General features: G+C 39.0%; 1 protein-coding gene across 3 annotated transcripts in view; it reads left to right on the top strand.

Annotated features, from left to right (window-relative positions):
• Positions 1-26187, top strand: part of LOC139462190 (paired box protein Pax-6-like) — an 88726-nt gene that overhangs the window by 3259 nt on the left and 59280 nt on the right. The window contains exon 1 of one of the 3 annotated variants that reach the window (XM_071243756.1): positions 8634-8673. The exons of 1 other annotated variant lie outside the window; for it this stretch is intronic. The gene's annotated coding sequence lies outside the window, so the exon portion shown is untranslated. Of the gene's footprint in view, positions 1-8633; positions 8674-26187 lie in introns of those variants that run through there. One more of the 3 variants, XM_071243757.1, reaches the window with a different exon arrangement.

Genomic DNA, 26187 nt, shown 5'->3' with positions numbered 1-26187 from the left:
CAATATATTTTATGAGTGAAATCTAGAAATCTGTATCTCTTTTGTTGTCAAATGAACTAAAGTGCTACTTGAATAGCATTATTTATTACATTTTGCTGAATTGTTACAAAGAAAATATTTCACTAAAAACTTTCAATTAAGAACTTGGTTATAAATTATTCAAATTCTTATCTCGCATTATATATTACGGCTGAAGTACTGAGACTAACTTACAAACATGTATTTGTCAATATTCTCTCATGCTTCACTCTGTGCCAACACAATAAACAATAAATATTCAACAAGGTACTGCCGAAGTAATTGATTGAAGTTTTTAGTATAAGATCTTTACCACAACTAGTTAATGTAGATTAAGTTCAAAGGAATCGAAATGTTGTTTCCTGTTGATTGAAAGGAATTAAAAATTGTTTACAATAATTCCTCCGTTTCTTTTGTAATGTTCAAATGATTTTGCAATATCAGTTTCTCCCAAGGCGCCTATGCTTCTAGTATATGTATTCAGTGCTTTTATTCATCATTGTAAGTACAGCGTCTAGACGGGCGGGTACTAAAGCCACTGTTGTGTTGACAACGCCATGTTTATGGCTTTGGTATTGATTATATTGATGAGCGAAGCTTTACGTTCCAACCCGATGAATAAAAACAAGGTACTTGGAATTCCTCTAATATACGACGCACTAAATACATTGCTATGTATGTCAGGCTGTGTCAAAGGCGTGACGACCAGCCTAATCTCAACACCAGCCATGCTTATCTGGTTAGTCTCATATGACGCAATTCAATGCGGACTAAATGACCTGCAATAACTGCTGTACGGGGTTTTCAAATATTGAATAAAAGTTCGATAAACCTCAATAAAAGACTGAAATTGTTGTCATACCTTTTCTAAATTGTCATTTTAGAACCATTTTTCTTGTTTCTTTGAAAGGCCGAACCCCATGCGGCCAGGGGCGCGCGTGTCGTTTTAATACGCCCTTCATCCTTCTGTGCAGTGCACTTGATTCGTGCAGTAAAACTTCTTGTAGGTTTCAAAGACACTTTTTACGAGGCAGCCAGCAAGACGCCTTGATAAATTATAGACTTATTAATAAATCGCTGTTCACAGTGGCCACAATACAAGAGCGACTCGCAATGCAATTGTCAAAATTTGATGGCCTCAACTTGTATTGAACATTTGGGCGAGGGCGGCAACCCAGCACTCCGTGGCATTGTCCCCTTCGTACAATTGCTCCTCCGGCTTTGGTTTTCAGCTATAGAATCCCAATCGAGTCTTTTCACTTCCGCTCTCCGTTGCCCTTCTATAATAGTTACTATTAAATCTTCATTAGTCTTGAAGATAGAGCGATTTGGCCTGTCTATATGGGGTTTGTGTTTGGCTATCATGAGTCGGCTACAAACGACTCAAGCCGATACTCTTCGTCATCTCGCTCAACAACATCAACACGACAGGAGGTTGATATTCAGACTGTTCTTTTTACAATGCCTATTGATAAGGTGACAGTGTTTCTGAGATGTCAAGTGGAACATATCATGCGGTCAATGAATGGACACAGAGGATTCTTGACCACAGAAATGACAATGAAAGAGCCACTTCGTCAGTCATCAATTAAAACTAGCGCGGACATATCATATCGCCATTATAACAAGGGGAAAACATACATTAATTATGTATCAATTAGAAGTCCCGTTTGAGCAAGTCTTCAGACATTGTCACTCAACATCCAAGCATATTTTCTCAATTTCCTATTCCCTTACGCATTTTTCTTCTCAATAAATCATGGAGACTGATTTATAACTAGATATTCTTGATGAATTCCAATTGTAAAAACCATTAAAAGACTAAAAGCAACGGCGCGTAATAATACGAAGTTTTATTCGCTTTCCCCTATTAGGATTCGAGGAAGTTTTTAAAGCGAGTGACTCACTGATTGTTTCAAGCCTCCATCGAAGGAGAACTGGTAATCTTTAACCCCCCACGTGTCATCTAAATCTTTCCATGTCTCTCTTGTCGCAGCCTATTCTATTGTTGGTTTATCTAAAACTGTTTCCAATGAACATTAAACCGATTTCCCTTGTAGACAATGTTACGTTATTTCCTGTGTAAAATAGTTTAAATTACAGACATGGACATTTCGGGCTTGCTATAAATCGTTATCCCAAATATTATGTTATTGTGGATTTACAAGGCATTGAAAATCTTAAAACTATTCAATTGCAACTCAATCTTAACACAAATTAATCTACATATATTTATGCAAAGTGGTTCCCAATTCTTTTATTAGCATTTGTGATAGCCTAAAGTGTTTCGGACTGATAGACTAAAAGGTTAATAGTTCGATTCTTGTCAGTCATTGTTTACGAACGAGGGAGGTAGAATAAAATAGCGTTGTGTTTCAGATGGTTTGAATGAACAGCACAAGCGCAAATATGTCTTTATTTGTGCTCACAGTGTACCTTAAATTCACCCTATATGTTGTACTAAGTGAAAAAATATGTGGTCGGAATTTGTCGGTGTCAAGTTTCCGTCTTGGTTACGTGCCCTTTACAAGTCGGACATCAAAACAGAGTTGATCAGACCACATTTCTCTTGGTCTACGTTAGAGCTATTCATAACCACAATAATCCTTTCAAATATTCCATAACCGAACTCTCTTTAAAGTGTCAAAGCGTCTGGTATGTTGAGAACCACTGATTTGTCCTTCACGTAACAATGACAGTCGATATCGGTTTCATTCTGTCCGTCACAAAGATGACATCCGGCAGATATAACACCTCAGTCGCGTGACAGAATGTCTGTATATAGGGAATTGACACGGATATTGCTTCATCCAAACATCGTCATCATTGGGCGGCCATTCTAATCGGAGCTTATAACACTTTTCCTTCGTCATGTACGACTGCTGTTGACCCGCCATCAGCTTCATATCAAGATCCAACACAGCGTGATAATCGATGCCCATGACATCTGTCGTGAGCTGTTCTACACATACTTATTATGTACAATACAACTGTATATATGTGCGTTGTCTCTGTCTCGCTAAGACGTGTTGTCATCTATCTGTGGCCCAAGGCATTACTACTAGGGCCGGAAGTGCGTCATGTTTCAACACCTGCAAATGAAGAGCAATGACATGCGTGCCGGAAGTGAATTACACATGCACGTGTTCGTACAAATTTATGTTTGAAATTATATCATAATTTGTGATGTGAGGGTGTGAAAGGTTACATACCTGGTTTGCAATTTGCATTTGGAAATGTTAATTTGATATGCACATATGGTTTCTTCTCGCCTTCATTGTGTTAACGCTTGTTGTACAAATCCTTCCTGGTAATCATTTTCAATTCAGCATGTTTGGTACAAGAAGATTATTTATTCTACTAGCTTCAAATGTAAAGGTAGGGTTATTTAATTATGTCGTGGCTTAATTTGATGTATATATTTTTGTTTCCCATATCGTATGTAAAACGTTGTTTCTCATGATCGTGAAGTACTCTTGTCTCAAATTGTTTGTAAGGTCTTGGGTTTTTTGCATCTTTTTAGGAGTTATTTTTATGAAGAGTTTCGTTTCTTAGGGACCATTGATCTTGGGTTCGATTCACAGATTTGCCGTGATTACTAGCATGTGTTTTAAGCTTTGTCCGCACTACACCGGTGCGCTGTGTTTCAACAAAGTCATAAAGGTCTAAAACCTGCATACCCGTTAAGATCCGGGGTAGAATCGGTCTTCAGCAACCCATGCTTGTCGTAAGAGGCGACTAACGGTGGGATCGGGTGGTCAGACTCGCTGACTTGGTTGATGCATCGTGTGGATCGATGCTCATGATGTCAATCACTTGATTGTCTGGTCCAGACTTGATTATTTACAGACTGCCGTCATATAGCTGGAATATTACTGAGTGCGGCGTTAAACAACAAACAAACAAACAAACAAATCAAAGACCTGCATCATTCCGGGATTTCTTTCCACATTAAACTGATACGCGGTCATATCGCTGAAATACGGCCCAAAGCGGCTTTAAATCCAACTCACTAATGTCTGGTCATTTCGTTATTCGCATAGCTGTATTTTGTATCTGTCTTCATAACAAATGAATCCTGACAATTTCAGAATATCCCTTTGCCTCTTTGAGGTCCGCTGTAAAGAGCGTGTACGTTTGTATAGCTACCACCAACACGGCAACAATATGGGAATGTTTAAGTTGGCGTTATGAACAGTGTGTCAACGATTAAGTCGTTACTGTATACCACTATACGACAGTCGAAATGAGCTCCTGAATTTTGTAATAAGATCTAGGCTACGTTATATTACTATGCTATGGCGTTAACGTTTATATGAACGTAAACGAATTGTCTATATTGCAGTGTCACGACACTAACTGTAACCAGAGACCACATTTAACAAAAGAAACTTTCCATGACTGTCATCGTAAACTACATAAATTCCTCTACGTACGCGAACCGTATCTCCTACATCTAGGTACCAGGGCCTGTGATACATACATGTACATTCAAAGTGCAGTGGTCGTCAGATTTCCATCCATTTTATGTAAAAAAATGTAATATGTTTGTCATATTTATTTCCATTTCATGTAAAGATATGTAATATGTTTGTCATATTTCCTTCCATTTTATGTAAAGGAGGGGCGGTGGGGTAGCCTAGTGGTTAAAGCGTTCGCTCGTCACATCGAAGACCCGGGTTCGATTCCCGACATGGGTACAGTGTGTAAAGCCCATTTCTGGTGTCCCCCGACCTGATATTGCTGGAATATTGCTAAAAGCGGAGTTAAATCAAACTCACTCACGCACTTTATGTAAAGGAAATATAATGTGTTTCTCATATTTCCATCCATTTATGTGTAAAGGTGATATGCTTTATATTACATATGTACATCCACATTTATATGAAGAATTGGCATGGGTATGACATATTTCCTTTAACATTATGTTAAGTTAAAAAGTACGCTGTGTGACACATCTCCATCGGTTTACGTAGAATAAAAATACAGTGGTTGGCGTATGTCCTTTTATTTTTGTAAAAGAAAAGTTGAGTCTATAACATGTCTCAGTTGATTTTTTATTTAAAGTGAAAGCACAATGTAAGACATATTTCCATCCGAAGTCCTAACGACGAAAACACATTGAAGAGCTCGTTATGTCGTTAAATGTCGATCAGTAAATAGAATCATTGTGTTAACATTTATTTGTTTTCAAACATTATTGTTCTCCAATTGTATCAAATATTTGTTATGAGCATCAAGTATTTTATGAGGACTCAAACATGGCTTCTAACATCTGTCAGCGTACTTCTTTATTGTTACTTCCTCTAAATCCTTGAGAGTCGATAACAGTTTTAAGTGCGAGGAAGTGTTTAATCAAAATGGTTTAAATAAAGTTTTTGTGTTCTAAATGGTACTTGACCCTCCTTTCTACAGTGCCGTTGAAGAATCACCAGACCATCAACTAGCCAATGGCCAGTCCCATTGTCGTCATAGATTGTTAACTATAGGGAGGGACAGGTACACCGCCAGGGGGCACTCAAAACCAAAACATCAATTACTACGTAGTCGGGTTATGCAGTTGGGGTACCTCAAGGGGGTTGTATTTGTCCAGTTGTTTTAGGTCTTTCTCCATTGTAAGAAGCCAACACAATGGTGACGGAATGCTCTGAACAATCAGGTATGGTCGACTTTTGGCAGCGTTCCTTCTGGACATTGACGTTGGCGCCAGTCTGGCGGGTAGAGGGCTTTTCCTGAGCTGTCGAGCCCATACAGGGTAAAGAGGATAAATAGATCACTTTTATTTCGATCAAAAACACTGAATAGCAGTACTAATCACACAATAGGCCCTTTCTATGCATAGGCCTTCTAAGATACTACGTAGAGTAACATTGGGACAACTAAACTATACTCAACATTAAGCCTATAGCGGTTTTGCGCCCAAGACAATGGAGGGATCTACGTAGAATGGATTTGGATTTACGTTCGATTAAGACGCTACTTCACCCCCTCTGGCTCGCCACGCAATCCAGACCTGGTAAAAACTTTCACACGAATCGTGTGAGGCGATCAGTACGAGTGACCAGAACCTACACACCATCGCTGTGGGTAATTACTCGTAATGATCATCAATTGATTGAGCAATTGTCTTGAGTCTTTATTTAGCGATGGGCTAATGAACTAACCAGTCGGTGTTAGCAAACGACCGTACATCACTATTGTCAGATCACATCAGTCTATCTCAAACATCGCGATGTGGTACTTCTTAATGAGACAACTTTCCCTTCTGTGGATTCGATAGGATCTTACTTGGCAATTTTTTATGCATCATAATATAACGCAATGGTGCGTGTGCGGACATTGTCAAATGTCTGTCATTTTTACTACGCCTTATTTGCAGGACGTAAACAGAGTCACCGCGATAAAAGGCTGTAATATTGGAAATGTAGAGCTGGGTAATGAGATAGAATAGGGAATAGATCATACCTTTTAACGTGTTTATTTCTTTAGTGACGGATACTGATCAAACGGTTGTACACCAATCACTCAAATTTCAGAGCACTGAAACACCTTTAGATTTTTATTTGTCATATAAAATGTGACATTATTCCGCCATTGCGTTAACGATAAAAGACTAGACATTCCTGGTGATTTTTTATATTCAGTTTATGATGAGTCCAAATACGTTTTAGAGTAGATAAATGAACCAGAAACCTAAGTTTAATTGTTTAATAGTCTCGGATAATCGTGACTGGTTATTCACTGACGATGGCGGTTTCTATTTATTTGAACTCTTATATAAAAGATTCTTTTATGAAATAAGTTCCTTCAATGAATTATTCATTTGTATATTTTAAAATAAATAAAAATGGAAACCTTTCAGCCATTTAAAAAACAATTCAAATTTTGACTCAGCCCTTGATAAAATGAATTGTTTGGAAAATAAGTATAATATGATCAATACCACCAAGAGCTACAATATCAGTTCTCTTTTATTCGCAAATCATTCAAATTATTTTGTTCACATCTATAGCCCTTTATTTGTATATACTAATATTTGCACAACAGGACTTTGGGTTTTGTTTTCAAATGGCATCGAATATTGAGTGTTTGCGGCTATTATGCGTATATTTTGAATCTTAAGAGACGTGATATTAGTTTCATCAGAATGAAATTATTTCTATTTAGTTCAAAGAATAGAAAAAAAGTTAACGTTCTGATTATTTTAAAATTTCTTTGGTTTCTGTCCAAATGAACAGTTATTACCCTCATGATGTACATATGAATTAAATGTAATTGAAGACTGAATGTACCAGATAATAGTAGTGTCGACTCTATTGCGCCTTATTGACTAATGAGTTCCTGTCATCCATGTGACTCAAGCCAATTTAATGTATTTTGGGATCCCATATTGACAAAATCAATACCCTACCTATCTGACATTGTGGAAAGGTCATGTAATTATCTTCACTTCTCACAAAAGTGAAAATGTGTCCCTTTCCATCCCCCTGACACGACGTGTACGATGATCATCAATCATTTACATTTTTCTTGTCATGTTCTTTGTTATCTGGCGTTTTTAAGAAAATATTGAAAAGCATGGCAGTGACAAAATTGTTTATTCGACCACAAATCGTTTTATGCCATTAAAATATTCAAATCGATGCCTTCTACTAAAGATTGAATGTTAATCCCAACTCATCATAAAGCACTCAGCCATACAAAGGCATTCACACGTCAGTGAGAGGAGTGTGGATGTATGTAAACTGCCACAGGACGAGTCTCTGATGTTCTGACAAATGCTGACACCGATATTGTCAAGGAGAACATGAAACAGGTGAATTAATGAGATTTCTGCTTACCAGGTGTGTAGAGCATAACCTACGTTTGTTAGAACAGGGTGTCATATGAGGGATAAAAAAGACCGCTTGAATAATTCCCCCCGTTCTCTCTTCCCAGTTGGGTATAGTTGAATGTGAGGGAATTGTGCGATAAAACTACGATATGGGTAAAAGGCTCGGTACAAATTAATGGTCCCAAACAAATGATTTGGTATTTTGAGAAAGAAGTGTCAGCGATCTCTCGCCTGTGACAAAGGCCCACGGTGGGATCAAGAGATGACGGCTGGGAGGGTCTCTGTCCCACCCCGCGGGGTGCCGCTCTGGACCCGTACTCCTCACTGGGATGCTTCAAAGCGAATTTTACGACACGGTGACCCGGTACAATCCCAACCTTTCTAATGAATACGTTTTATCAAAAACACTTCAATTTTCCAACCCTGAGCCCGAAGATTTTCGGCAAAAATTGCCAATGGAAATCTGCTTTGGACAATAGAAATTGTCTAACAGAGCAGTGCGAGTTGTGAGAAGTTGCCGCGAACACTATGTTCTGTAGATAACCCACGAGGACAAACTATCATTAAGAAACTTCACAGGAATAGAAAGAAAGCTGGGAAGGAGAAATTGGGGCTATTAATAAGGTGTAAATGGAGATAGGCAAATTAATTCCGAATTTGGATATCCTAACGTGTAATTTATAGATTAGATTAGATCGAAGGCCCAAGATACGCGGATCCCCGTGAATATTGAAGGAGTCCTTTACATCGCTGCATAGCAACTCGTCGACAGTCGCTTAACAACCCAGCGGCAAAATTAGAAAGACTTCTGTGTTTTCTCGGTAAGTGGAATAACTCTTGAATGAATTAGTATTTAATCTTCCCAAACACACTTAAAATCTAGTTATTTGATTTGTTTATTCATTTGGATTTTCTTGTTTTAGGAAATAGAATTTCCACATTTGTAACACAATGGTCAATTAATAATGAAATATGAGCTTTTGCATTAATGTTTAGTTCAAATTGAAATTGGTGTGGTATTTAAATGCTGTAGGACTTTCTCTTAATCGCCCAGTGTGAATTGAATGTCAGATTGTTTAGGAACAGTTTAATAGTAATTTTGCTGCAGTGAGCTTAACCATACATAATGTAATAAGTTAGCAAAGCTCCACATTTGTGTTGTTCAAACAAACAGCACACGAAGGTTCTTCTCAACTTTTCATCTATGTTTTGAACGCTACCTATGAATATATAATCATATGTTTTATAAAGATCACAAGGAAAATATTTATCATAACGTACATACTGTTTTGTGAAAACTATTATTTTCGGCTGAATGGTAAACTAAAATAATTTACATTCCCATATTGTCTTAAGCATAAAACTACCCCCAAATACCATCCGTACATTAAACAGAAAGCATTTCATACAGTTCAAAAACACTTCAAGTTACTGAATAAACATGCTACATTTGCTGATAAAGAAAATCCACAAGCAATTATCCCGATCCGGTTTGATGTTTTTCTCTTTTCTAAACAGAAATGTTATTTTCCTATCCTGTAATGCCTGTCTCAAGCACCACCAAGATCCTATTTTCTTAGCTCAGGTTACAAATTCAGTATTACACAACATTTACGATGTGTAGTCACTTGAGCGATTTCGTATTTTCTCCTTCAGTTGTTTCTTATTAGAGCCAGAAGGTAGTATTTTAGGTGCTTCCTTGCCGCTTCTTCAAGGCTTGCCAACCTTTCAAGACAGATTAAGAAAACTTGCATAGAGAGCAGCGGGGAGGACACTTCGTGGATGGACTCAGCAAGACTCGGCTTTCACCAAGCTCGGATTAAGCTAGAATTTCCACCGACTCTCAGAATGACCGAATCTTAATGAATCCATCCATGTTTCACTTATGGACTGATACTAGAGTGATTAACCCCAATTAACTGCTCATTAAGAATTTGTTTGAAGTGTCCCAACAACCAGGGTCAGTTGGTTTTCTCCCGGCACGTGCCGTTACAACACTGCCGGTGAAGATTTCCTCTCTCTGTATGGCAACTCCTTGTCTACTGACTTGTACTAAGAACTATCTCCTTGGCTCAGCCTCTACTAATCCTGATATCAAAGTATTTTGATGAAAGAAAAACCGGTGTACTTGACTGAGTTATACAAGGTTACTGTGTGGATTTCTAAAGAGTCTAAGCTGCATGACAGCCTTACATAGTGAGATGTTGCAGTTTACACGTGTTTGCAAGATCATATAATTTCAACTTCGAGCTTAAAACTACATAAGAGTTATTCAATGTTAACTAACATAACAGCATCCGAAAATTATATCATTATGACTTTAATGTACATATGTAGTCATTTCTCAACTGAAACCTAATTTAGTTTCACTATTTTAATATCACCTTAACAAATGTTAAAATTTCCGTATTTTCCGGTATACAAAGTAGACTATTTTTTAACTATCTTTATGTGTATATAAACCATTTATATGATAAATAAACATTCGACATTCGCATCAAAATCACTATAAATATTTTAACAAAGCCACAAGTGATCTGAATCAAATATCATTTTGTTATGAAATATATATCTCAACTTAATGTCTAGAATCTGCAGAGAACCTATTTTATGTCATATATGTTATATATATATATATATATATATATATATATATATATATATATATATATATATATTCTTATTTCCTCCTTAATAATAATTAATTAATCATGTTAATAGCTTTTTACGTACATATGCTAAATATTCACCATTGATGGTTTGTAGATATGTGCTTTGAAACTAAATAGGCACTACATCCAAACTATTCTTGATGTCATTTATCATTGAGAGTGAAATATATACAGAACTTTAACTGTCAAATTTCACAGTACAGGAAACCTTTTACATTATTGTTCTGGAAATCACTGAATGTGTTGATCCGACGGATATCATGTATCTTTCAACACTTTCAAGTTGGACATTTATAAATAACATTATTTGGTCTCGCTGTCTACCTCATATGTGTAAAATACGCAACGACGATCCAAAACATTTGGTGAAAATGTCATTTTTGTTCACAAACTTTCTCATGGTTAGTTTTCCCCATTTTCAATTAATCTGTTATTTTCAAAAGTCGGACACTTTTCAAGCATTTAAGCCATAAAATTGTAAATAAAAATGTTTCGAGAGAAATAATCATTGTCATTCGTTTTCACTATGAGTGGGTTCCTATTTTAACTTTCCATATTACCTTCAGCAAATACATCGTAGATTCGTAAGAACAAATGCTTTTATTTTGTCAGGTATGAACATCTAAGTTTATTTATATGCTAACAATGGACATTCCTTATGGTTATGGAAAGGGTTCTGAAGCTTTTATTTGTTATTATAACCTATGCCCAAATGACAACATAATATTCGCACCAGACTATTTCTGCATATATATATAGAGAGAGAGATATATAGATATATATATAGATATATAGATAGATATATAGATAGATAGATATTTCTCTGTATTGTAAACTTTTTTTAGCGGATAGAATGTACATAACGTCATCAAAATAAGCGAATCAATGGCAAAATGTTCTTTTAGTAAGTCGATAGTTAAATGGAAGTTATTTCTTCAGTTTGTAGCAAATACAAAACTTTTTGTACTCTTATGATGCTTAAAAGTTTTGTCATGTCATTGTTCGTCAAACGCTTAACATGTTCAATGATATACAAACACACACGGTTTCATCTGCACAATTTGTAATACAAAGTGTGTCTGAATCCAAGGTATAAGATTCTTCTGATTCAAAGCACGTGTAATCATTCGAGTAAACTTGGTCTTTATGAAAACTCCAAATAGCCTCTATGGTGCCTTTTGGATATCTTTAAAACACTAGATGGATTTCTCAGGACGATAAATCAAGTTGGAATCGATGGGTAGGAACAGTTATTATGTTGTTCCTCCTTTATCGGCAGAAATCTCAATTGTCACACAAATGTGTATGGATCCCTTGTCGCTAATGCATGCAGCTTTTTGATTCCCCACACGGGCATCAGCGATCAGCCTCTAGCTTCTGACGGAATCCTAGGAAACATGAAGATATTCCTGTTGGGCGCATTCATGTAGCCACGTGTGCGAACAGAGAGCAAATTGCTGCCCCGAACCTTCTGTGAGGACCGACCTTCAATCGTGACTTTATTTACGGTCGTTTCATCTAAGGTCTCTATATAAGGTCGATTACTGTAAAGAAAATAACAAGCGTTACGGACTTTAAAAAACAAATTTTGCCGTTTTTCATTCTCTTGCACGTAGATTGGAATTTTCATTTGAAAATTGCATAATACGACAGTCAGCCTTTTTATTACGTTTTGCTTCGTTGGAAGGAAACGCTTTCTGGGGTAATAATGCGGCACCGCATTAAGATTTGAATGTTGAGATTACTTTTGTTTCTTCTTTGCATGATATTTGATAATTGTAAATGTAGTCCAATTCAGTAACATGTAACATTGAAGTAATAACAGCAAGAATTAATATTACGATTCTTGTTTTAAATTTGTTTCCACCGTTATGATATCAATCATGGAAAAAAAATCAGTTGAATAAAAAAATGTATGCATTCACCTAGGGGTGATTATTCAAACAATACCGCGTTCACATGTCGTTTTAATTTGCAAAAGGACGTGTTTCGAACTCAATTGTCCTACAACTGTTTTAATCCTTGTCAGTTTTCATTCACTGTCTGCGTCAAAAGTAGATGACGTGTACCCAGTGTGACAAAATCAATACAATTTGTCATCTAAATATTCTCCAGACCAAATCAAATTTACCTGTTGATAGTAATTTTGTTGATAATTATTCTGTATTCCTGATAAAAAGATTCATCGCTCTTAAAGTTTTATTGTTAGAACACTAAGCATAATTCAACTTGCGTATCCCAACTTAAGCCCAAGGGTTTCTTTCCAAATTTAATTTCGGAACCTCGAATTAAATCTCCTCAGATATATTTGGCCACGTGCAGGTGTTTTTCTCTCAATATTTGATTCCGGCGATGTTTTATCTTTTACTACGATTATGCAAATAAGCTCTAAAGTGGCAACTGCTGTTGAAATGGGAGTGTATTAACATATATTTACGGTGCGTGAACAACCACTTGTGAAGGCATTGTCTTCCCATATAGGTACAGGGCTATCTATTTTGGAGAGCTACCAAGCACGATGTGATGTTCTGGGGTCATTAACTGATGAATAACGGGTCTTTGCACGTGAATAGAGTTCATAAACTGCCCATGGAAATCGGCCGTTCAGTCAAAACATCGAATCATACCCACAAATTGCGCCAAATGATATTATGACCTTAGCCGTCAAATAAAAGCAAGCCGGATGATGATGGCTTGAGACAACGGACTCTAAATTATTTGTTCTTAGAGGTGACCGAGCATGACTTAATATCTTCTCGGGTCGTGAAATGTCATTGACGATTTTTCTGTTATATGTTTCTGATTGCGTGAATCCCATGCATTGAACGAAGTATGATCGTAAAAACATTCCTAGGATGGTAGTTTTCCTGTAATAAAATACCTAACTGAGTGCTTTACGAAGGCCAAATACGTTAAGGGTCGGGGTCTAAATTGGTCTCCTTGCCGTACTCCTGTGTCCAAAATTAAATTTTCGGCCGTCGTTTCTCCCCCCTCAGATAGGAGATCAAACACACTTAGAATGCGTTTTCATGTCGAAGAGAGTGATTAAACTGAAAATTGAATTTTGTCAAATTGCGGAAACTGGTCCGGTCGGGGGGAGCGTAGGGCCAAAATTTTCCGCACGGTAGAGACAATTTAATTCCAAGCCCGTCTCTAATAAGACGGAAAATTCTGCTCGTAATGAAAGAGATTGATATCCGCTGCCCCATGGTCTGCACGTACAGTGTACGCATGAGTGAGTTTGGCGAAGTTGCCCAAGCTTTGGCCGTCTTCAGTAATTATTCTCGGAACACTCTTGCACGTTATATGCCCGGAGTAAGCCATTCCTATTCTGCGTCTTTTTTCGGCACTGGCAATCTATCTTCGTTTTGAGCTTTTTTAATGTGACACAAGCGATAATAAAATAATCACCTCGGGCGCATAGCTCTCATTTCTTTTCGGCGAAATTTTTCATCGGGCCAGTAGCATGGAGGAAGTGTAATTGATAGCGGGTTTATGTGCTCATTCCTCACCAGAGATGAGCAGTTGCTAGCCCCAGCTCCAACATCGCCAACCCCTGCGTCGTTTCTGTGAATGATTGCCCCTTCTGATCACCGAAAGAAATAAATTATTGGCCAATACGCGAAGCTTCCAGATCATCTTTAAGAGATTCCCCGCGTTAGGTTTCCCTTGATGGAACCCCGCTAAGGGCATCGGGACATAATGATGAATATACGCCCAGAATATGTATTCAATAATTGAAAACTGTTTTCTTTCAAAAATATTCATTAAATACCTCCAATTAATCAATCTGTTCGTGGATCTGATGTATTCAGTTCTTCCTTTGTTTAGTCTGCAGAGGCCAAACCTTTGACCAATCGGGCCATTTTTCTCTCCATGACCCGTGTTCATTGTTTGGGTCTGTGAAAACATATCTTCCAACAAAAATATTGGGAATAAAGAAGCTCGATTCATTGTCTAACATTGCTAGAAGCATCAGAAGTATCACCAAGCTACGACGGACTATGTAATACAGATTATCCATAAACATGCCCCTTTTCTTGTGTGTCTGTCGTTTTTCCTTTGTAAATTACTGACTCAAGTTCAAAACGCCTTAACGCGGTATGTGATGCTTTCATCAAACTCACTATTACCATCACGACTGATACAATTTTTAATCATTAGCGTTTCTAATTCGAGAACGTTTACAATATTAACCGAAATATAAACTTGCTGTTCAAAGTTTATTTTTTTCTTGCCAATAGGTCACATAAATTTAAAACTTTAAAGGTTGTGTTCATCAGTGAATAGATGACAAATCTGTTTCATGCAGGAGGATGCCTATCTCAGTTGTGTAACATTAAACTGACATTTAATTAAGTTTCAAATGGTAACCCAACTTCAGACATAATGTTGACTTTACCACCGACGTGTAATACGCACACTAATGGACATATGAACTTCTCAAGCCTGATATTCCTACTTTATTCAGAAAAAATAGCTTTGAGAATTAAGTTCCAGTCTCACCATACACCCATTCATATGACGCTATCAAACTTTAGACCTGTAATTGAATATTTCTCCAGTCCAGCCCCGTCAGAATTATACTTGTCATCCTAAAAATGGTTGTTTAAACTTATTTAAGAGGAACCACGGCGGTTCTTTGGCACTAATAAATATTGAATAAGGCAATAAATCAGGGCAATAAAACTAGCCGCAACAATATCATGCATTAAATATACTGGACTAACATCAAGAGCCTGACATTTGGTAGTATTTCTGTGTATGAGTGTCAAACAATGTATCATTTGGACCTTGTCTAATTAATGTCACGCACAGCTGTACGACGTAATGAACCCATACTGGATGTTATATGAAAGCATAACATGGGGAATATTCTGTTATTTTACCGGGATGAAGTACGCTGCGAGGTAAGGTATTGATTATGACGTTGTAAAACGTTTGTAAAATTACCATTGTCTGTGATTGTATTTCACCCAAGAAGGGGAACAATCTGTCCTCAATTCAACCAGAGGTATAATGTTAAGCCACAACCTGGTTCTCTTCTTTGATTTGAGGGGCGGTCGTGTAGCCTAGTGGTTAAAGCGTTCGCTCGTCATGACGAAGACCCGGGTTCGATTCCCGACATGGGTGCAATGTGTGAAGCCCATTTCTGGTGTCCCCCGCCGTGATATTGCTTGAATATTGCTAAAAGCGGCGCAAAAACCATACTCACTCACTTCTTTGATTTGAGCATTTAGGCATAACAAAACATCGATTCACTATACTTTCATCTAAAGAGTGATGAAACATGTTATTAGAAACTCTTAGTTTACATGTAAAATTAATCTATGCTGCGTCCAGAAGATACACTCGTATTTTATCTCTTACCTTACCTGTCTTTCGAAACTGGACTAATCATTGCAGCTTCTAGGGGTATACTCAGCTTTTTCTTTTAATTAATCTCCACTTCGCTGTACAAATAACAGCACAAACCTTTTCCATATTAGAACGAATGCGTACGATTCCGACTATACCAGGAGCATGTGTTTCTGAATCACATCAAACAGTGATGATAGCAGGTGTGCCCTGTACCACCTGTGTCATCCGTCACAAACACATGCAAAAGCAAGTCAAGTGTTCACCTGAAAAAAAACCCACTGGAATATATGGTAGACGTTTAAATAGGGAATTGCATCGGACATCATTTTGTCCATGATGCGTCAAATTTGGAAATGTCCTCCACGTGTCTACATTAAACCTGTTGAAAGCTTTACTAATTAAAGAGTTTACTCATTTAACAAATGGGAGAAAATAAATGGCCGTATAACTTATGGGATATCATTGACCAAAGGACTTGTACATAGCATAAAAATATACATAACATACGTGACAGTATGAACTTGAGAAATTGAATGAGAGGTTCAAATGTATAGCATACAAATGGTGTTACGAGTATATACATAGATGGTGAAGAAGCAACTGTAAAACATGTAAATGGTGCCCTCATACCACTAATGATACTTCCACAGTATATAGCTTCGCAATTTGCTTTGTATAGCTTCCGACAAATTGTATTTCGATCACATGACTTTGAAAGTGGTAATTCCGACGTGATATCGCTGATTCAATCAGTGCTTAACTTTGTCTCAATTTTTAATAACCCGCTTCGTAAATCAATTCTCAGCCCATAAAAAAGCTTGAAATGAGCAAAGTTAATAGAAAGAAGTCTAAGAAGGGCCTAGGGCCTTTGAGAAAAAAGTAGGAAAGTTAACGGGGCAGAATCGGAGGATATGCAATCACTAGGGAAAATTCGATTTTCAGCGGCCCAAATATGATTAATGAGAGAAAAATCAAATCAAATAGATAAAAGTATTGAATAAATATTTTGTTATAATCTCATTAAATGAAGGCCTAATGATCCTGCGCTGTTTTGATTACAAATTCAAATCTAATATAAATTAGCTCACCCAATCTTTGATATGAAACGACTAAAGAGGAATTTTTTTCGGAAGAAAATATAGCTTTCAGATAATGAGTGGAAGCGGAGTCAATGCTTTACTTCATTTTGTTTCCATTCTTGCATCAAAGTGCATTAAATGTGCTCCCATTCGTTATTCAAGTTGTTTTCTAAGGCCAATATTAAGCGATGTAGGTATTAGTCACGCTTCATTCGCGATTACAATTCTCCAATGTTGAAGTGTATTTTTCTGTATGCTGTAAAGTCTGTTTTTCACATAGACTAAGATAAAAACCTGCTTCAAACGAATATAAATCTACCGTTTGGTACATGGGTACACTGAAATAGAGGTTATCTGATCTCGTTCACGCTAGAAAAATGTCGCATCTTTCACTTCAATTTAGGATTTATACTCACTGGCATCATAGCTGCTGGTACGACAGTTAATATAGAGAATATCATTAAAATACGTTTCATCTCAAATACAAATTTTACAATCGTGAAAGACATCTTCATGAAGCCGAACACATTTATCTTGGAGATTATTAGGCAAGAAATGAATGTAACGATAAGGAGACATTTCGCTTTTCTCATGCAGGGTGTTTAAGTTCCTTAATTAAAAGCGTAGAAAATATTCAACTGAAAAATAATGAGCAAAGATATTCATGTTTTGAAAATAAACATGCAAGTATTTGAGAACAATCTATAGTTCTTCCTAGATGTCCCAAATGTGAGAGTTCAGGTACACAAAAGCTCACATCTGTACCATCACCCAAGGAGGACATCAAACATGTTGGTATTGTCATGGAATACTTAACACGGCTCGAGTTTCCTATAAACCGCATCATAAACTGGGTAATACTTGTCACATCCTTTTTCCTTTTAATCATGTCGGATCGTAGAGTTCGCGATTAAGGCCTCAGTTCATCCCTCTCTTGGAGTTTATTTAATGGGCCGGAAGAAAGAGGGTGTTCATAACAATGCTATTGTATGATCTATTCCACTGTATCTTCCTACACCGCCTCTTATGAGATCAACCCATTAACGTTACTATGGAGATATAAGATCATAAATATTTCCCAGGAGTACCTCAGATGGAATTAGATGTTTCAAGTGCTTTTTGGAAGTTTTGTGTTATTTTGTAATACCTTTGAAAGGTGTTAAAGCATGCTTAGTGTACGTCCTATAAGCTTGCAAATGAAAAGAAACATTAAAGGCGGCATTTTTCGCACAGCAGGGTACTGAAAGTGTTCATGTCATCTTTAGTCGTGAACTAAGTGCTATAAATTTCATCAAATACAAACGACGGAGGAGTATCAGATTCCATTGTTCACTTGATAATTCAGGTACTGAGGCAGTGAGACAGGATGAAAGTAGTTGTAAGATTGCGATGAAGCTTTTTACAGTCCCATTAAGTAACCGAGCTATCTTACATGCATATTTATATATCTACATATCATTGTGTTTTTGTATCAGACACCGAACACAGTAGTTTGTGTGCGTCATCGCATTCTGGATATAAACAGTTAAACGTCAAACATCAGAGGCAGATCTGTTGCGTGACGAGGGCTAACGTGAAGTGACAAATATGTATGAAAGCAACACACACTTTCCATTATCATAGGAGTCCATTGTACGATTCCACAGTACGAAGTATTGTAATTCAATAATAATGACACCAGGTGTTATAATCTGATTCCCAAATCATCAGAATTTGTGATAGATATACACCACTAGCGAGAAGGCTGCATACCAAGTGCAGTGGTTGAGCGAATATATTGATCACTTGATGTCTCGTTCTACTCCTGGTTTGTCTGATAATAGACAGAAATAATAGTCTTTAGTGAACATGAATTATGAAAATAGAATGAATTAAACGACGATACCCGTGACGCGAAAAACAATTAGTTTGAGATATGACGATCCATCTCTGCCGGTAGATTTTGATATGGTCGTGGTCGGCACACGTAGAGGCAGTGGTGAACTCCTAACTTGACAGTTTTTCTAACTTTCGATATGATGTCCGAGAGACAGACAGAAGTGTTTTCCAAATGATCGATTAGCTCGGTGACGAGGTTGGTTGCGTGTCATCGTGTCTTGACGGCGTGGATCGTTGTTCACAATATCGATCACCGGAATCTCGGGTGCAGAACGGTATTGACTTAGCCGGCCTAATATAGCTGGAATATTGCTCAGTGCGGCGCTAAACAACAAACGAAAAACATATATGTATATAATGACATATAACGTACGATTATATTTCTCAAAATGACGTTACCAAAGGATCCGCATTGGAATAATGCGGCTAGCACAATGGTGCCTTTGATCTGATGGGAAGGTGGCAAGACTGATTGATACACATCATTGGTACAATGCATGTAAATATTTAATCACGAGATTGATCTACAGTCAATGATACCTTGAACTACAACAGAAATGTCTAAATTAAATAATTGATATACCGGACTTTGTATTGTAGCTAGCTTTATGGATCGTTGTTTTCATCATACTATTGTTGTACTGAAACATATTTTCTTACACATGATGCCAGTTTAGCTCTGCCACACTTTAGAAATGAGTCGTCTTCTACGTCGTCGAAATTATTTCCAAGGTCACATCTATAGTGAGTGCCAGCCAGGACTCCCTATCTTTATCCGTTCTATGATGGTAAATTCTCTGGAGCCATTCGCCACTTTAGGTAGTTCCGTCACCACCTCCACCAATCCTCTCTAGCATTTGTTCTCGTTCTTGAGAGAATTGTGATTGGAGGGCATATGATTACGTTGTGCCATTCGAAGTGGAGTCGGATTGTGATAGCGAATGTGTCCAGGATATTCATACAAATATAATACAGACATAATACACTGGAGAATCGAGTAGGTTCTTGATATTATTTCAAATTTCTTTAATAAAGTTCTGTGTTATTGAAACATAATACAATACAAATATATGGTGACTCGCGGTAATGAGTGAAAATGGGGTTATGCCGTTATTGAGAGCAAGAGCAGCGATAGACGTTATGAGCTAGGATAAGATGTAGTCAGTTCACACATCATATCCATCAGATCTCCATGGAAGTTTGGGCTGTGGGGTCGCCTCGTGGTTAAAGCGTTCGCTGAACTAGCCAAGATCCCGGGTTCCATTCCCCACATGGGTACAATGTGTATAACGTTGCCTGGGTACGATGATAAATCTATAGAATATACAATATCTCCTTGTGCTTACGAATGTATGTGACGGACGTTGCTTAGCCTTCGTCACATGACAAAATACAGACAACCCACTACCCCATCACAAAACATTCCACTGCAATCATTCGTTTCAAATATTGTTCCACGCTTCATGTGAATGGCAAATTATCAAAAACGTTAAGCAAATACGTAGTGCGACAGAATCACCAGCTCTTGATTGACCAGGGGCGGTCGGGTAGCCTAGTGGTTAAAGCGTTCGCTCGTCACGCCGAAGACCCGGGTTCGAATCCCGACATGGGTACAATGTGTGAAGCCCATTTCTGGTGTCCCCCGCCGTGATATTGCTGGAATATTGCTAAAAGCGGCGTAAAACCAAACTCACTCACTCACTCACTCTTGATTGACCAACCGTGAAAACATACGTCATTCCTCTGAAACGTGCTTTCAACATTCAGTGCCTCAGAAAAGCTTTCAAAAAGTGTTATGGTAGACATGTGGAGGACATTTCCAGATTTGACGCATTAATGACAAAAATGATATCCGATGCAATTCCCTATTTTGGCTTATATGGTTAGTGTGTTTTTTTCATGTGAACAGTTGACTTGCCTTTGCGTGTGTGTGACGGGTGCTACCGATGGGGAAGGATACGTCCACCTTTTCGCGAACAATTGGCATCATCACTGTTGATAATGATTCATAACACATGCACATGATTTAATCGGAATCGTAGGTTGCTTTTGCAACCGCCACCGTGGTCTAGTGGTAGAGCGTCCGCGCGGAGAGCGGAAGTCCCGGGGTTTGATCCCCGGCCGCGTCATACCAAATGACGTTAAAAAATGGTACTTGTTGTTACCCTGTCTGGCGCTCTGCATAAAGGGGCTAAAGCAAGGACTGGTCGGCACGGAGTCAGGACACTGTGTCTGAGTGGGGTATTCATGTTGAAATGCGGCATGGTATCTCAGTGAGCTAGCACTATAAATCGGTATTAGTCCGGACTAGTACAAGCAGCCACACATACGTGCATGCACGTCGCTATATAAGTGCAATAATCTTGGACGCGACGTTAAACCCAATTTCACCCCACCTGACCTCACCTCTGCTTTTGGCAGAGATTTCTATGAATATGGAAAGGGTTTTGTCGTTTTAATATTTATTCATTGAGCTTGATGTTCAATGAATGGGCGGTTGGGTAGCCTAGTGGTATATGTTGGATATATGTTGTATCACCCGGAAGAATCTCATCTCGAAAGACCCAACAAATAAGGATCGAGTGGCTATTACATATGACCTGGTTGTGTCATTGTGACCCGTCCAAATGAATCGTTGCTCATGCTGTCCGAATTCGTATAACTGGAATGTTGCTGGCTGCGGCGATAAACAACATTCACTTACATGTGTTATGTCATGTAAACTGATAGTGGGTACTTTCTCTGTCATTTTCGGCAGCCGGAACCTTCACGTCATCCAACACATTAGTAAATACCTCTTGGTCTACAATTATGCTAATAAACACTCTTCAAAAAAAAGAAACTACAGGACGTATCCAAAGAGGGAATTCGCAGTCTTCTGTTGCACGCCACTTTAACGTCCACCACAGCACCATTTGTCGCCTTTGTGACCGATACACACAGTTCAATTCCACTGCAGACCGTCCGAGAACCGGCCGACCAAGAGTTACCACCCCTGCACAGGATCGCTACCTTCGACTGTTCCACCCACGCCATCGCAGTGCCACAGCTACGGAGACTGCAGGACGCATCCCTGGTTTGAGGAGGATATCGGACCAGACTGTCAGGAACCATCCTCGCGAGGCTGGAATCCGACCCAGAAGACCAGTTATCGTCCCTGTTTTGCAACAGATCCATCGACGCTTGCGTTGGGTTTAGCGATGAATCACGATTTCTTCTTCACCGGCGAGATGGAAGACAACGTGTTTTTCGTCGTCTAAATGAGCGTTTTGCCCCACATTGTGTGCGTAGTGTGGGGGCCATATCCTACACCACGAGATCTGACGTGGTTGTGGTACAGGGAAATTTGACAGCAACTCGCTACATGAATCAAATTCTTCAGGGTCACCTTCTTCCAGTCATTGACCACCAGAGGGAGCTGTTTCAACAGGACAACGCTCCACCGCACACAGCTCGTGTGACGGTAGACTACATTCATAATGCCAACATCAACGTTTTGCCCTGGCCGTCGAACCCAATCGAACACCTCTGGGATAAACTCGATCGACGTGTACGTCAACGTCAGAACACGCCGCAGACACCCCTACAACTGGCCAACGCGTTATAAGCAGAATGGCGCAGAATTCCGCAGGACAGAATTCGTACACTTATCCAGTCTGCGCCGAGGAGATGCAGAGCCGTGATTGCTGACCGGGGTCACACGAGTTACTGAGTTAAGGGCAACCTTGTGGCCTCATGTGACATGGCAATAAACAGTTTTCAATGTCTTTGTACAACGACAACATGTGACTATCGAGCTCCAAAATTTCATATTTGTATCAGTGATATTAAATTAAATATATCGACTTTATTCGGTACAATAGAATTACTAAAAATCTACCTGTGTTTTTTTTTGGGGGGGGTTTATAGTGTATATTACAGTAACGATGACTATCAGTTATGTCGCTGTACACTCCAGAGTTGCATGGCCTTGGGGAGATTTTTTTGCCATTGATTTTGCAAACGATGGCTTAATGAGACTTACATATTCATTTTTGTTTTATAAAAACAGGACATTTTGTCAGTAGTTGGTATTGTTAATTAGACAATGCGCAGTAATGTAGTGTTGATGTAAGTTTACGAGCAAACGGGCCCTTAATTATTAACTTGTATATGATAAACGAGGTTGTTTGATTGAGTTACGTTTCATAACTTCGTGTACGCTTAATTGCCGTTGGTTTGAATCCTAAATTATACCCGAGTATGCTCTCTTGGTTTGTCAGCACCATAACCGTACTTAAGGTTTTACCAAAGTCGTGGGGCGGTGGGGTAGCCTAATGGTTAAAGCGTTCGCTCGTCACGCCGAAGACCCTGGTTCGATCCCCCATATGGGCACAATGTGTGACGTCATTTCTGGTGTCCCCAGCCGTGATATTGCTGGAATATTGCTCAATCACTCACCAAAGTCGTTTTCGTGTACGGTCTCTCTCATTTAACTTTTGCTCCTAAGTGAAGCTGACTCACAAGTTTATACCTAAATGATGTCACACTCCTACGAAAGATATGTTCTTCACCTAGCGGATAAGGCGTTCATTTCTCACGCCGAGGACCAGGGGTCGATCCCATACATCTGGAAGCCCATTTGTGGCGTCCTCCGCAGTTATATTGCTAGAATATTGCTAAACGTAGCATTAAACAATACTCACTCACGATTGCCTTAATTGTATCTTGGGCGGTCGGGTAGCCTAGTGGTTAAAGGGTTCGCTCGTCACGCCCAAGACCCGGGTTCGATTCCCGACATGGGTACAATGTGTGAAGCCCATTTCTGGTGTCCCCCGCCGTGATATTGCTGGAATATTGCTAAAAGCGGCGTAAAACCATACTCACTCACTCACTCACTTAATTGTATCTCAAATACTAAGCTGTCAGATGCTACCGAGAGTCAGAACAGAGCACTTGGTTTGTTTGTTTGTTTGTTATTTGACGCCGCATTCGGCAATTTTCCAGCTATATGGTGGCGGTCTGTAAATAATTAAGTCTAGACCAGGAAATCCAGAGATTGACATCATGAGTATCGATCCACGCAATTAGGATGCGATGACATGCATCAACCAAATCAGCGAGCCTGATCACCCGATCCCGTAAGTCGCCTCTCACGACAAGCATAGTCGCCTTTTACGGCAAGCATGGGTTGCTGAAGATCTATTCTACCCCGGATCTTCAGGGGTCAGAGCACCTGGTGTCATCACCAAGTTAACAATGATGATTTGTAAGTATCGCCTCCAATTTCACGAATACCATTTTGATTTACATTTAAGTGAAGACCCGTGAAGATTCCGGGGTAGAATAGGTCTTCAGCAACTAGGTCAGGCTCGCTGTATGCGTAAACTGTATGCCATCGCCGTAAAACGTCTGTTTTAAGTATTTCATTAGCTCGTCACGCCGAAGGCCTGGGTTCGATTCCCAACATGGGAAATTGTGTGAAGCCCATTTCTGGTGTCCCTTGGACTGATAATTGTGGGATATTGCTGAAAGCGGCCCAAACCCATCTCATTCACCCACTAGATAGTCCGCATGCTTATACTGGCTTAATCATGCAGTTAACGTTTGTCGTAGGTTGGTTGGTTGGTTTGTTGTTTAACGCCGCACTCAGCAATATTCCCGCTATATGACGACGGTCTGTAAATAATCGAGTCCTGACCAGACAGTCCAGAGATTGATATCATGAGCATCGATCCACGCAATTGAGATCGATGACATGCATCAACCAAGTCAGCGAGCCTGACCACCCAATCCCGTTAGTCGCCTTTTACGACAAGCATAGTCACCTTTTACGGCAAGCATGGGTTGCTGAAGATCTATTCTACCCCGGATCTTCACGGGTCATTCGTCGTAGGAAATGACTATACAGCGTATGATGGTACCAAAGAGTGTAATTCTTCATTTCCACAATTAGTTGGATCTAGTTCAGCCAGTTCTTCCGTCCTGCACAACTACGACTTCCGTAACAAATATAAACTTACCAACTGTCATTACACCAATCTACTTACCTACGTCACAGTAGTGTGTTTGTAACACTGTTGGAGTGTGGCACGTTACTTCATTAATCTGTGTACGAGTCTATCCAAGGATAAGCGGCTATGGTTCCCGTTAAGTACTTGCTGTCGGTTCCATTTGAAGATAAGCCGCTTATCTCCCCTTCGAGGAGATTTACAACATACTTAACGATTAAACACTAAATTGACCTTCAGTAATGCTGTAGTACTTGTCACAAATGTAACAAACAATTAAGGTGCCTTTCCAATCACCAATGGCTTCCCACCCTAGCGCCACTCGACGTTCACAATGAAAGGGGAGATAACTCGGCCGTTATTGTTTGAGACTATCGGGGTGCACTTGATTCAGACAATACCTACCAATGGAAAGGTTCAGTCACCTTAACTTGAGATAGTTGACTTTGATCTTGAAGAGATTAACTCGCCGCTCACACACCTGGACAGTAGACTTGATTTAAACACACATCCTACTTAGGGCCGCTGAATTAGGCTGGGACAACGTTATTACAGATGATTATGTTTTGTCGCCATGCGATGACAATGTTCACAATCAGACCGTTCTGTCATCCGATGTGGTAAACTGACATGGGACTATGATATGATCAGTCATCTGTGGTATGAATGATCATGCATAAACTTGATGTTTCTGTTTGGTACAATGTGTTAATAAAAGCGACAAGCCCTGCCATCATCATACGAATCAAAAGCATGTATTTACGAATCACCATTAAATAGCGATGACACCAGGTGTTTGCGAATCATGTGTCGGAGTATTCATCGTTGACATGTTCTTATGCTGAATGCGCAAAACAAACAATCAATTACGTCAGTGGTCAGACCAAATTTATATAATTATCATGACTGTGTCAAGTTTGATTTACGTTGACATATTCGTGTGTGTTTGATTTTTCTTTCTATATATAAATTGACTCTTGCCAAGTGAGGTAGCGTTATGACTATTGTCATCATATGAATGATCTTATCAACAGGAAGATGCTATTCATAGAGTGAGTGAGTATGGTTTTACGACGCTTTCAGCAATATTCCAGCAATATCGCGGCGGGGGCACCAGAAATAGGCTTAACACATTGCACCCATGTCGGGAGCTATTCACAGAACACGACGAGTCTGTGTTTAGAAACATATATATGCGTGTGTTTTACATATTGACAAGTTGATTTATGTTTGATTGTCATTCATCCTGTTCGTGGGGCATGGACATTAATCCTATACTTGCAAACTTGTGTTTATCCCACACCTCTGCCACAAATAGGACACAGAAAGGGCGAATAGAAATCGTGGTTCGAATA

This window comes from Haliotis cracherodii, unplaced genomic scaffold (genome assembly GCF_022045235.1).
Source record: "Haliotis cracherodii isolate W230 unplaced genomic scaffold, xgHalCrac1.p SCAF_15, whole genome shotgun sequence".
NCBI classification, from domain to species: Eukaryota; Metazoa; Mollusca; class Gastropoda; order Lepetellida; family Haliotidae; genus Haliotis; species Haliotis cracherodii.
This window is presented reverse-complemented; position numbering and strand designations above follow the sequence as displayed.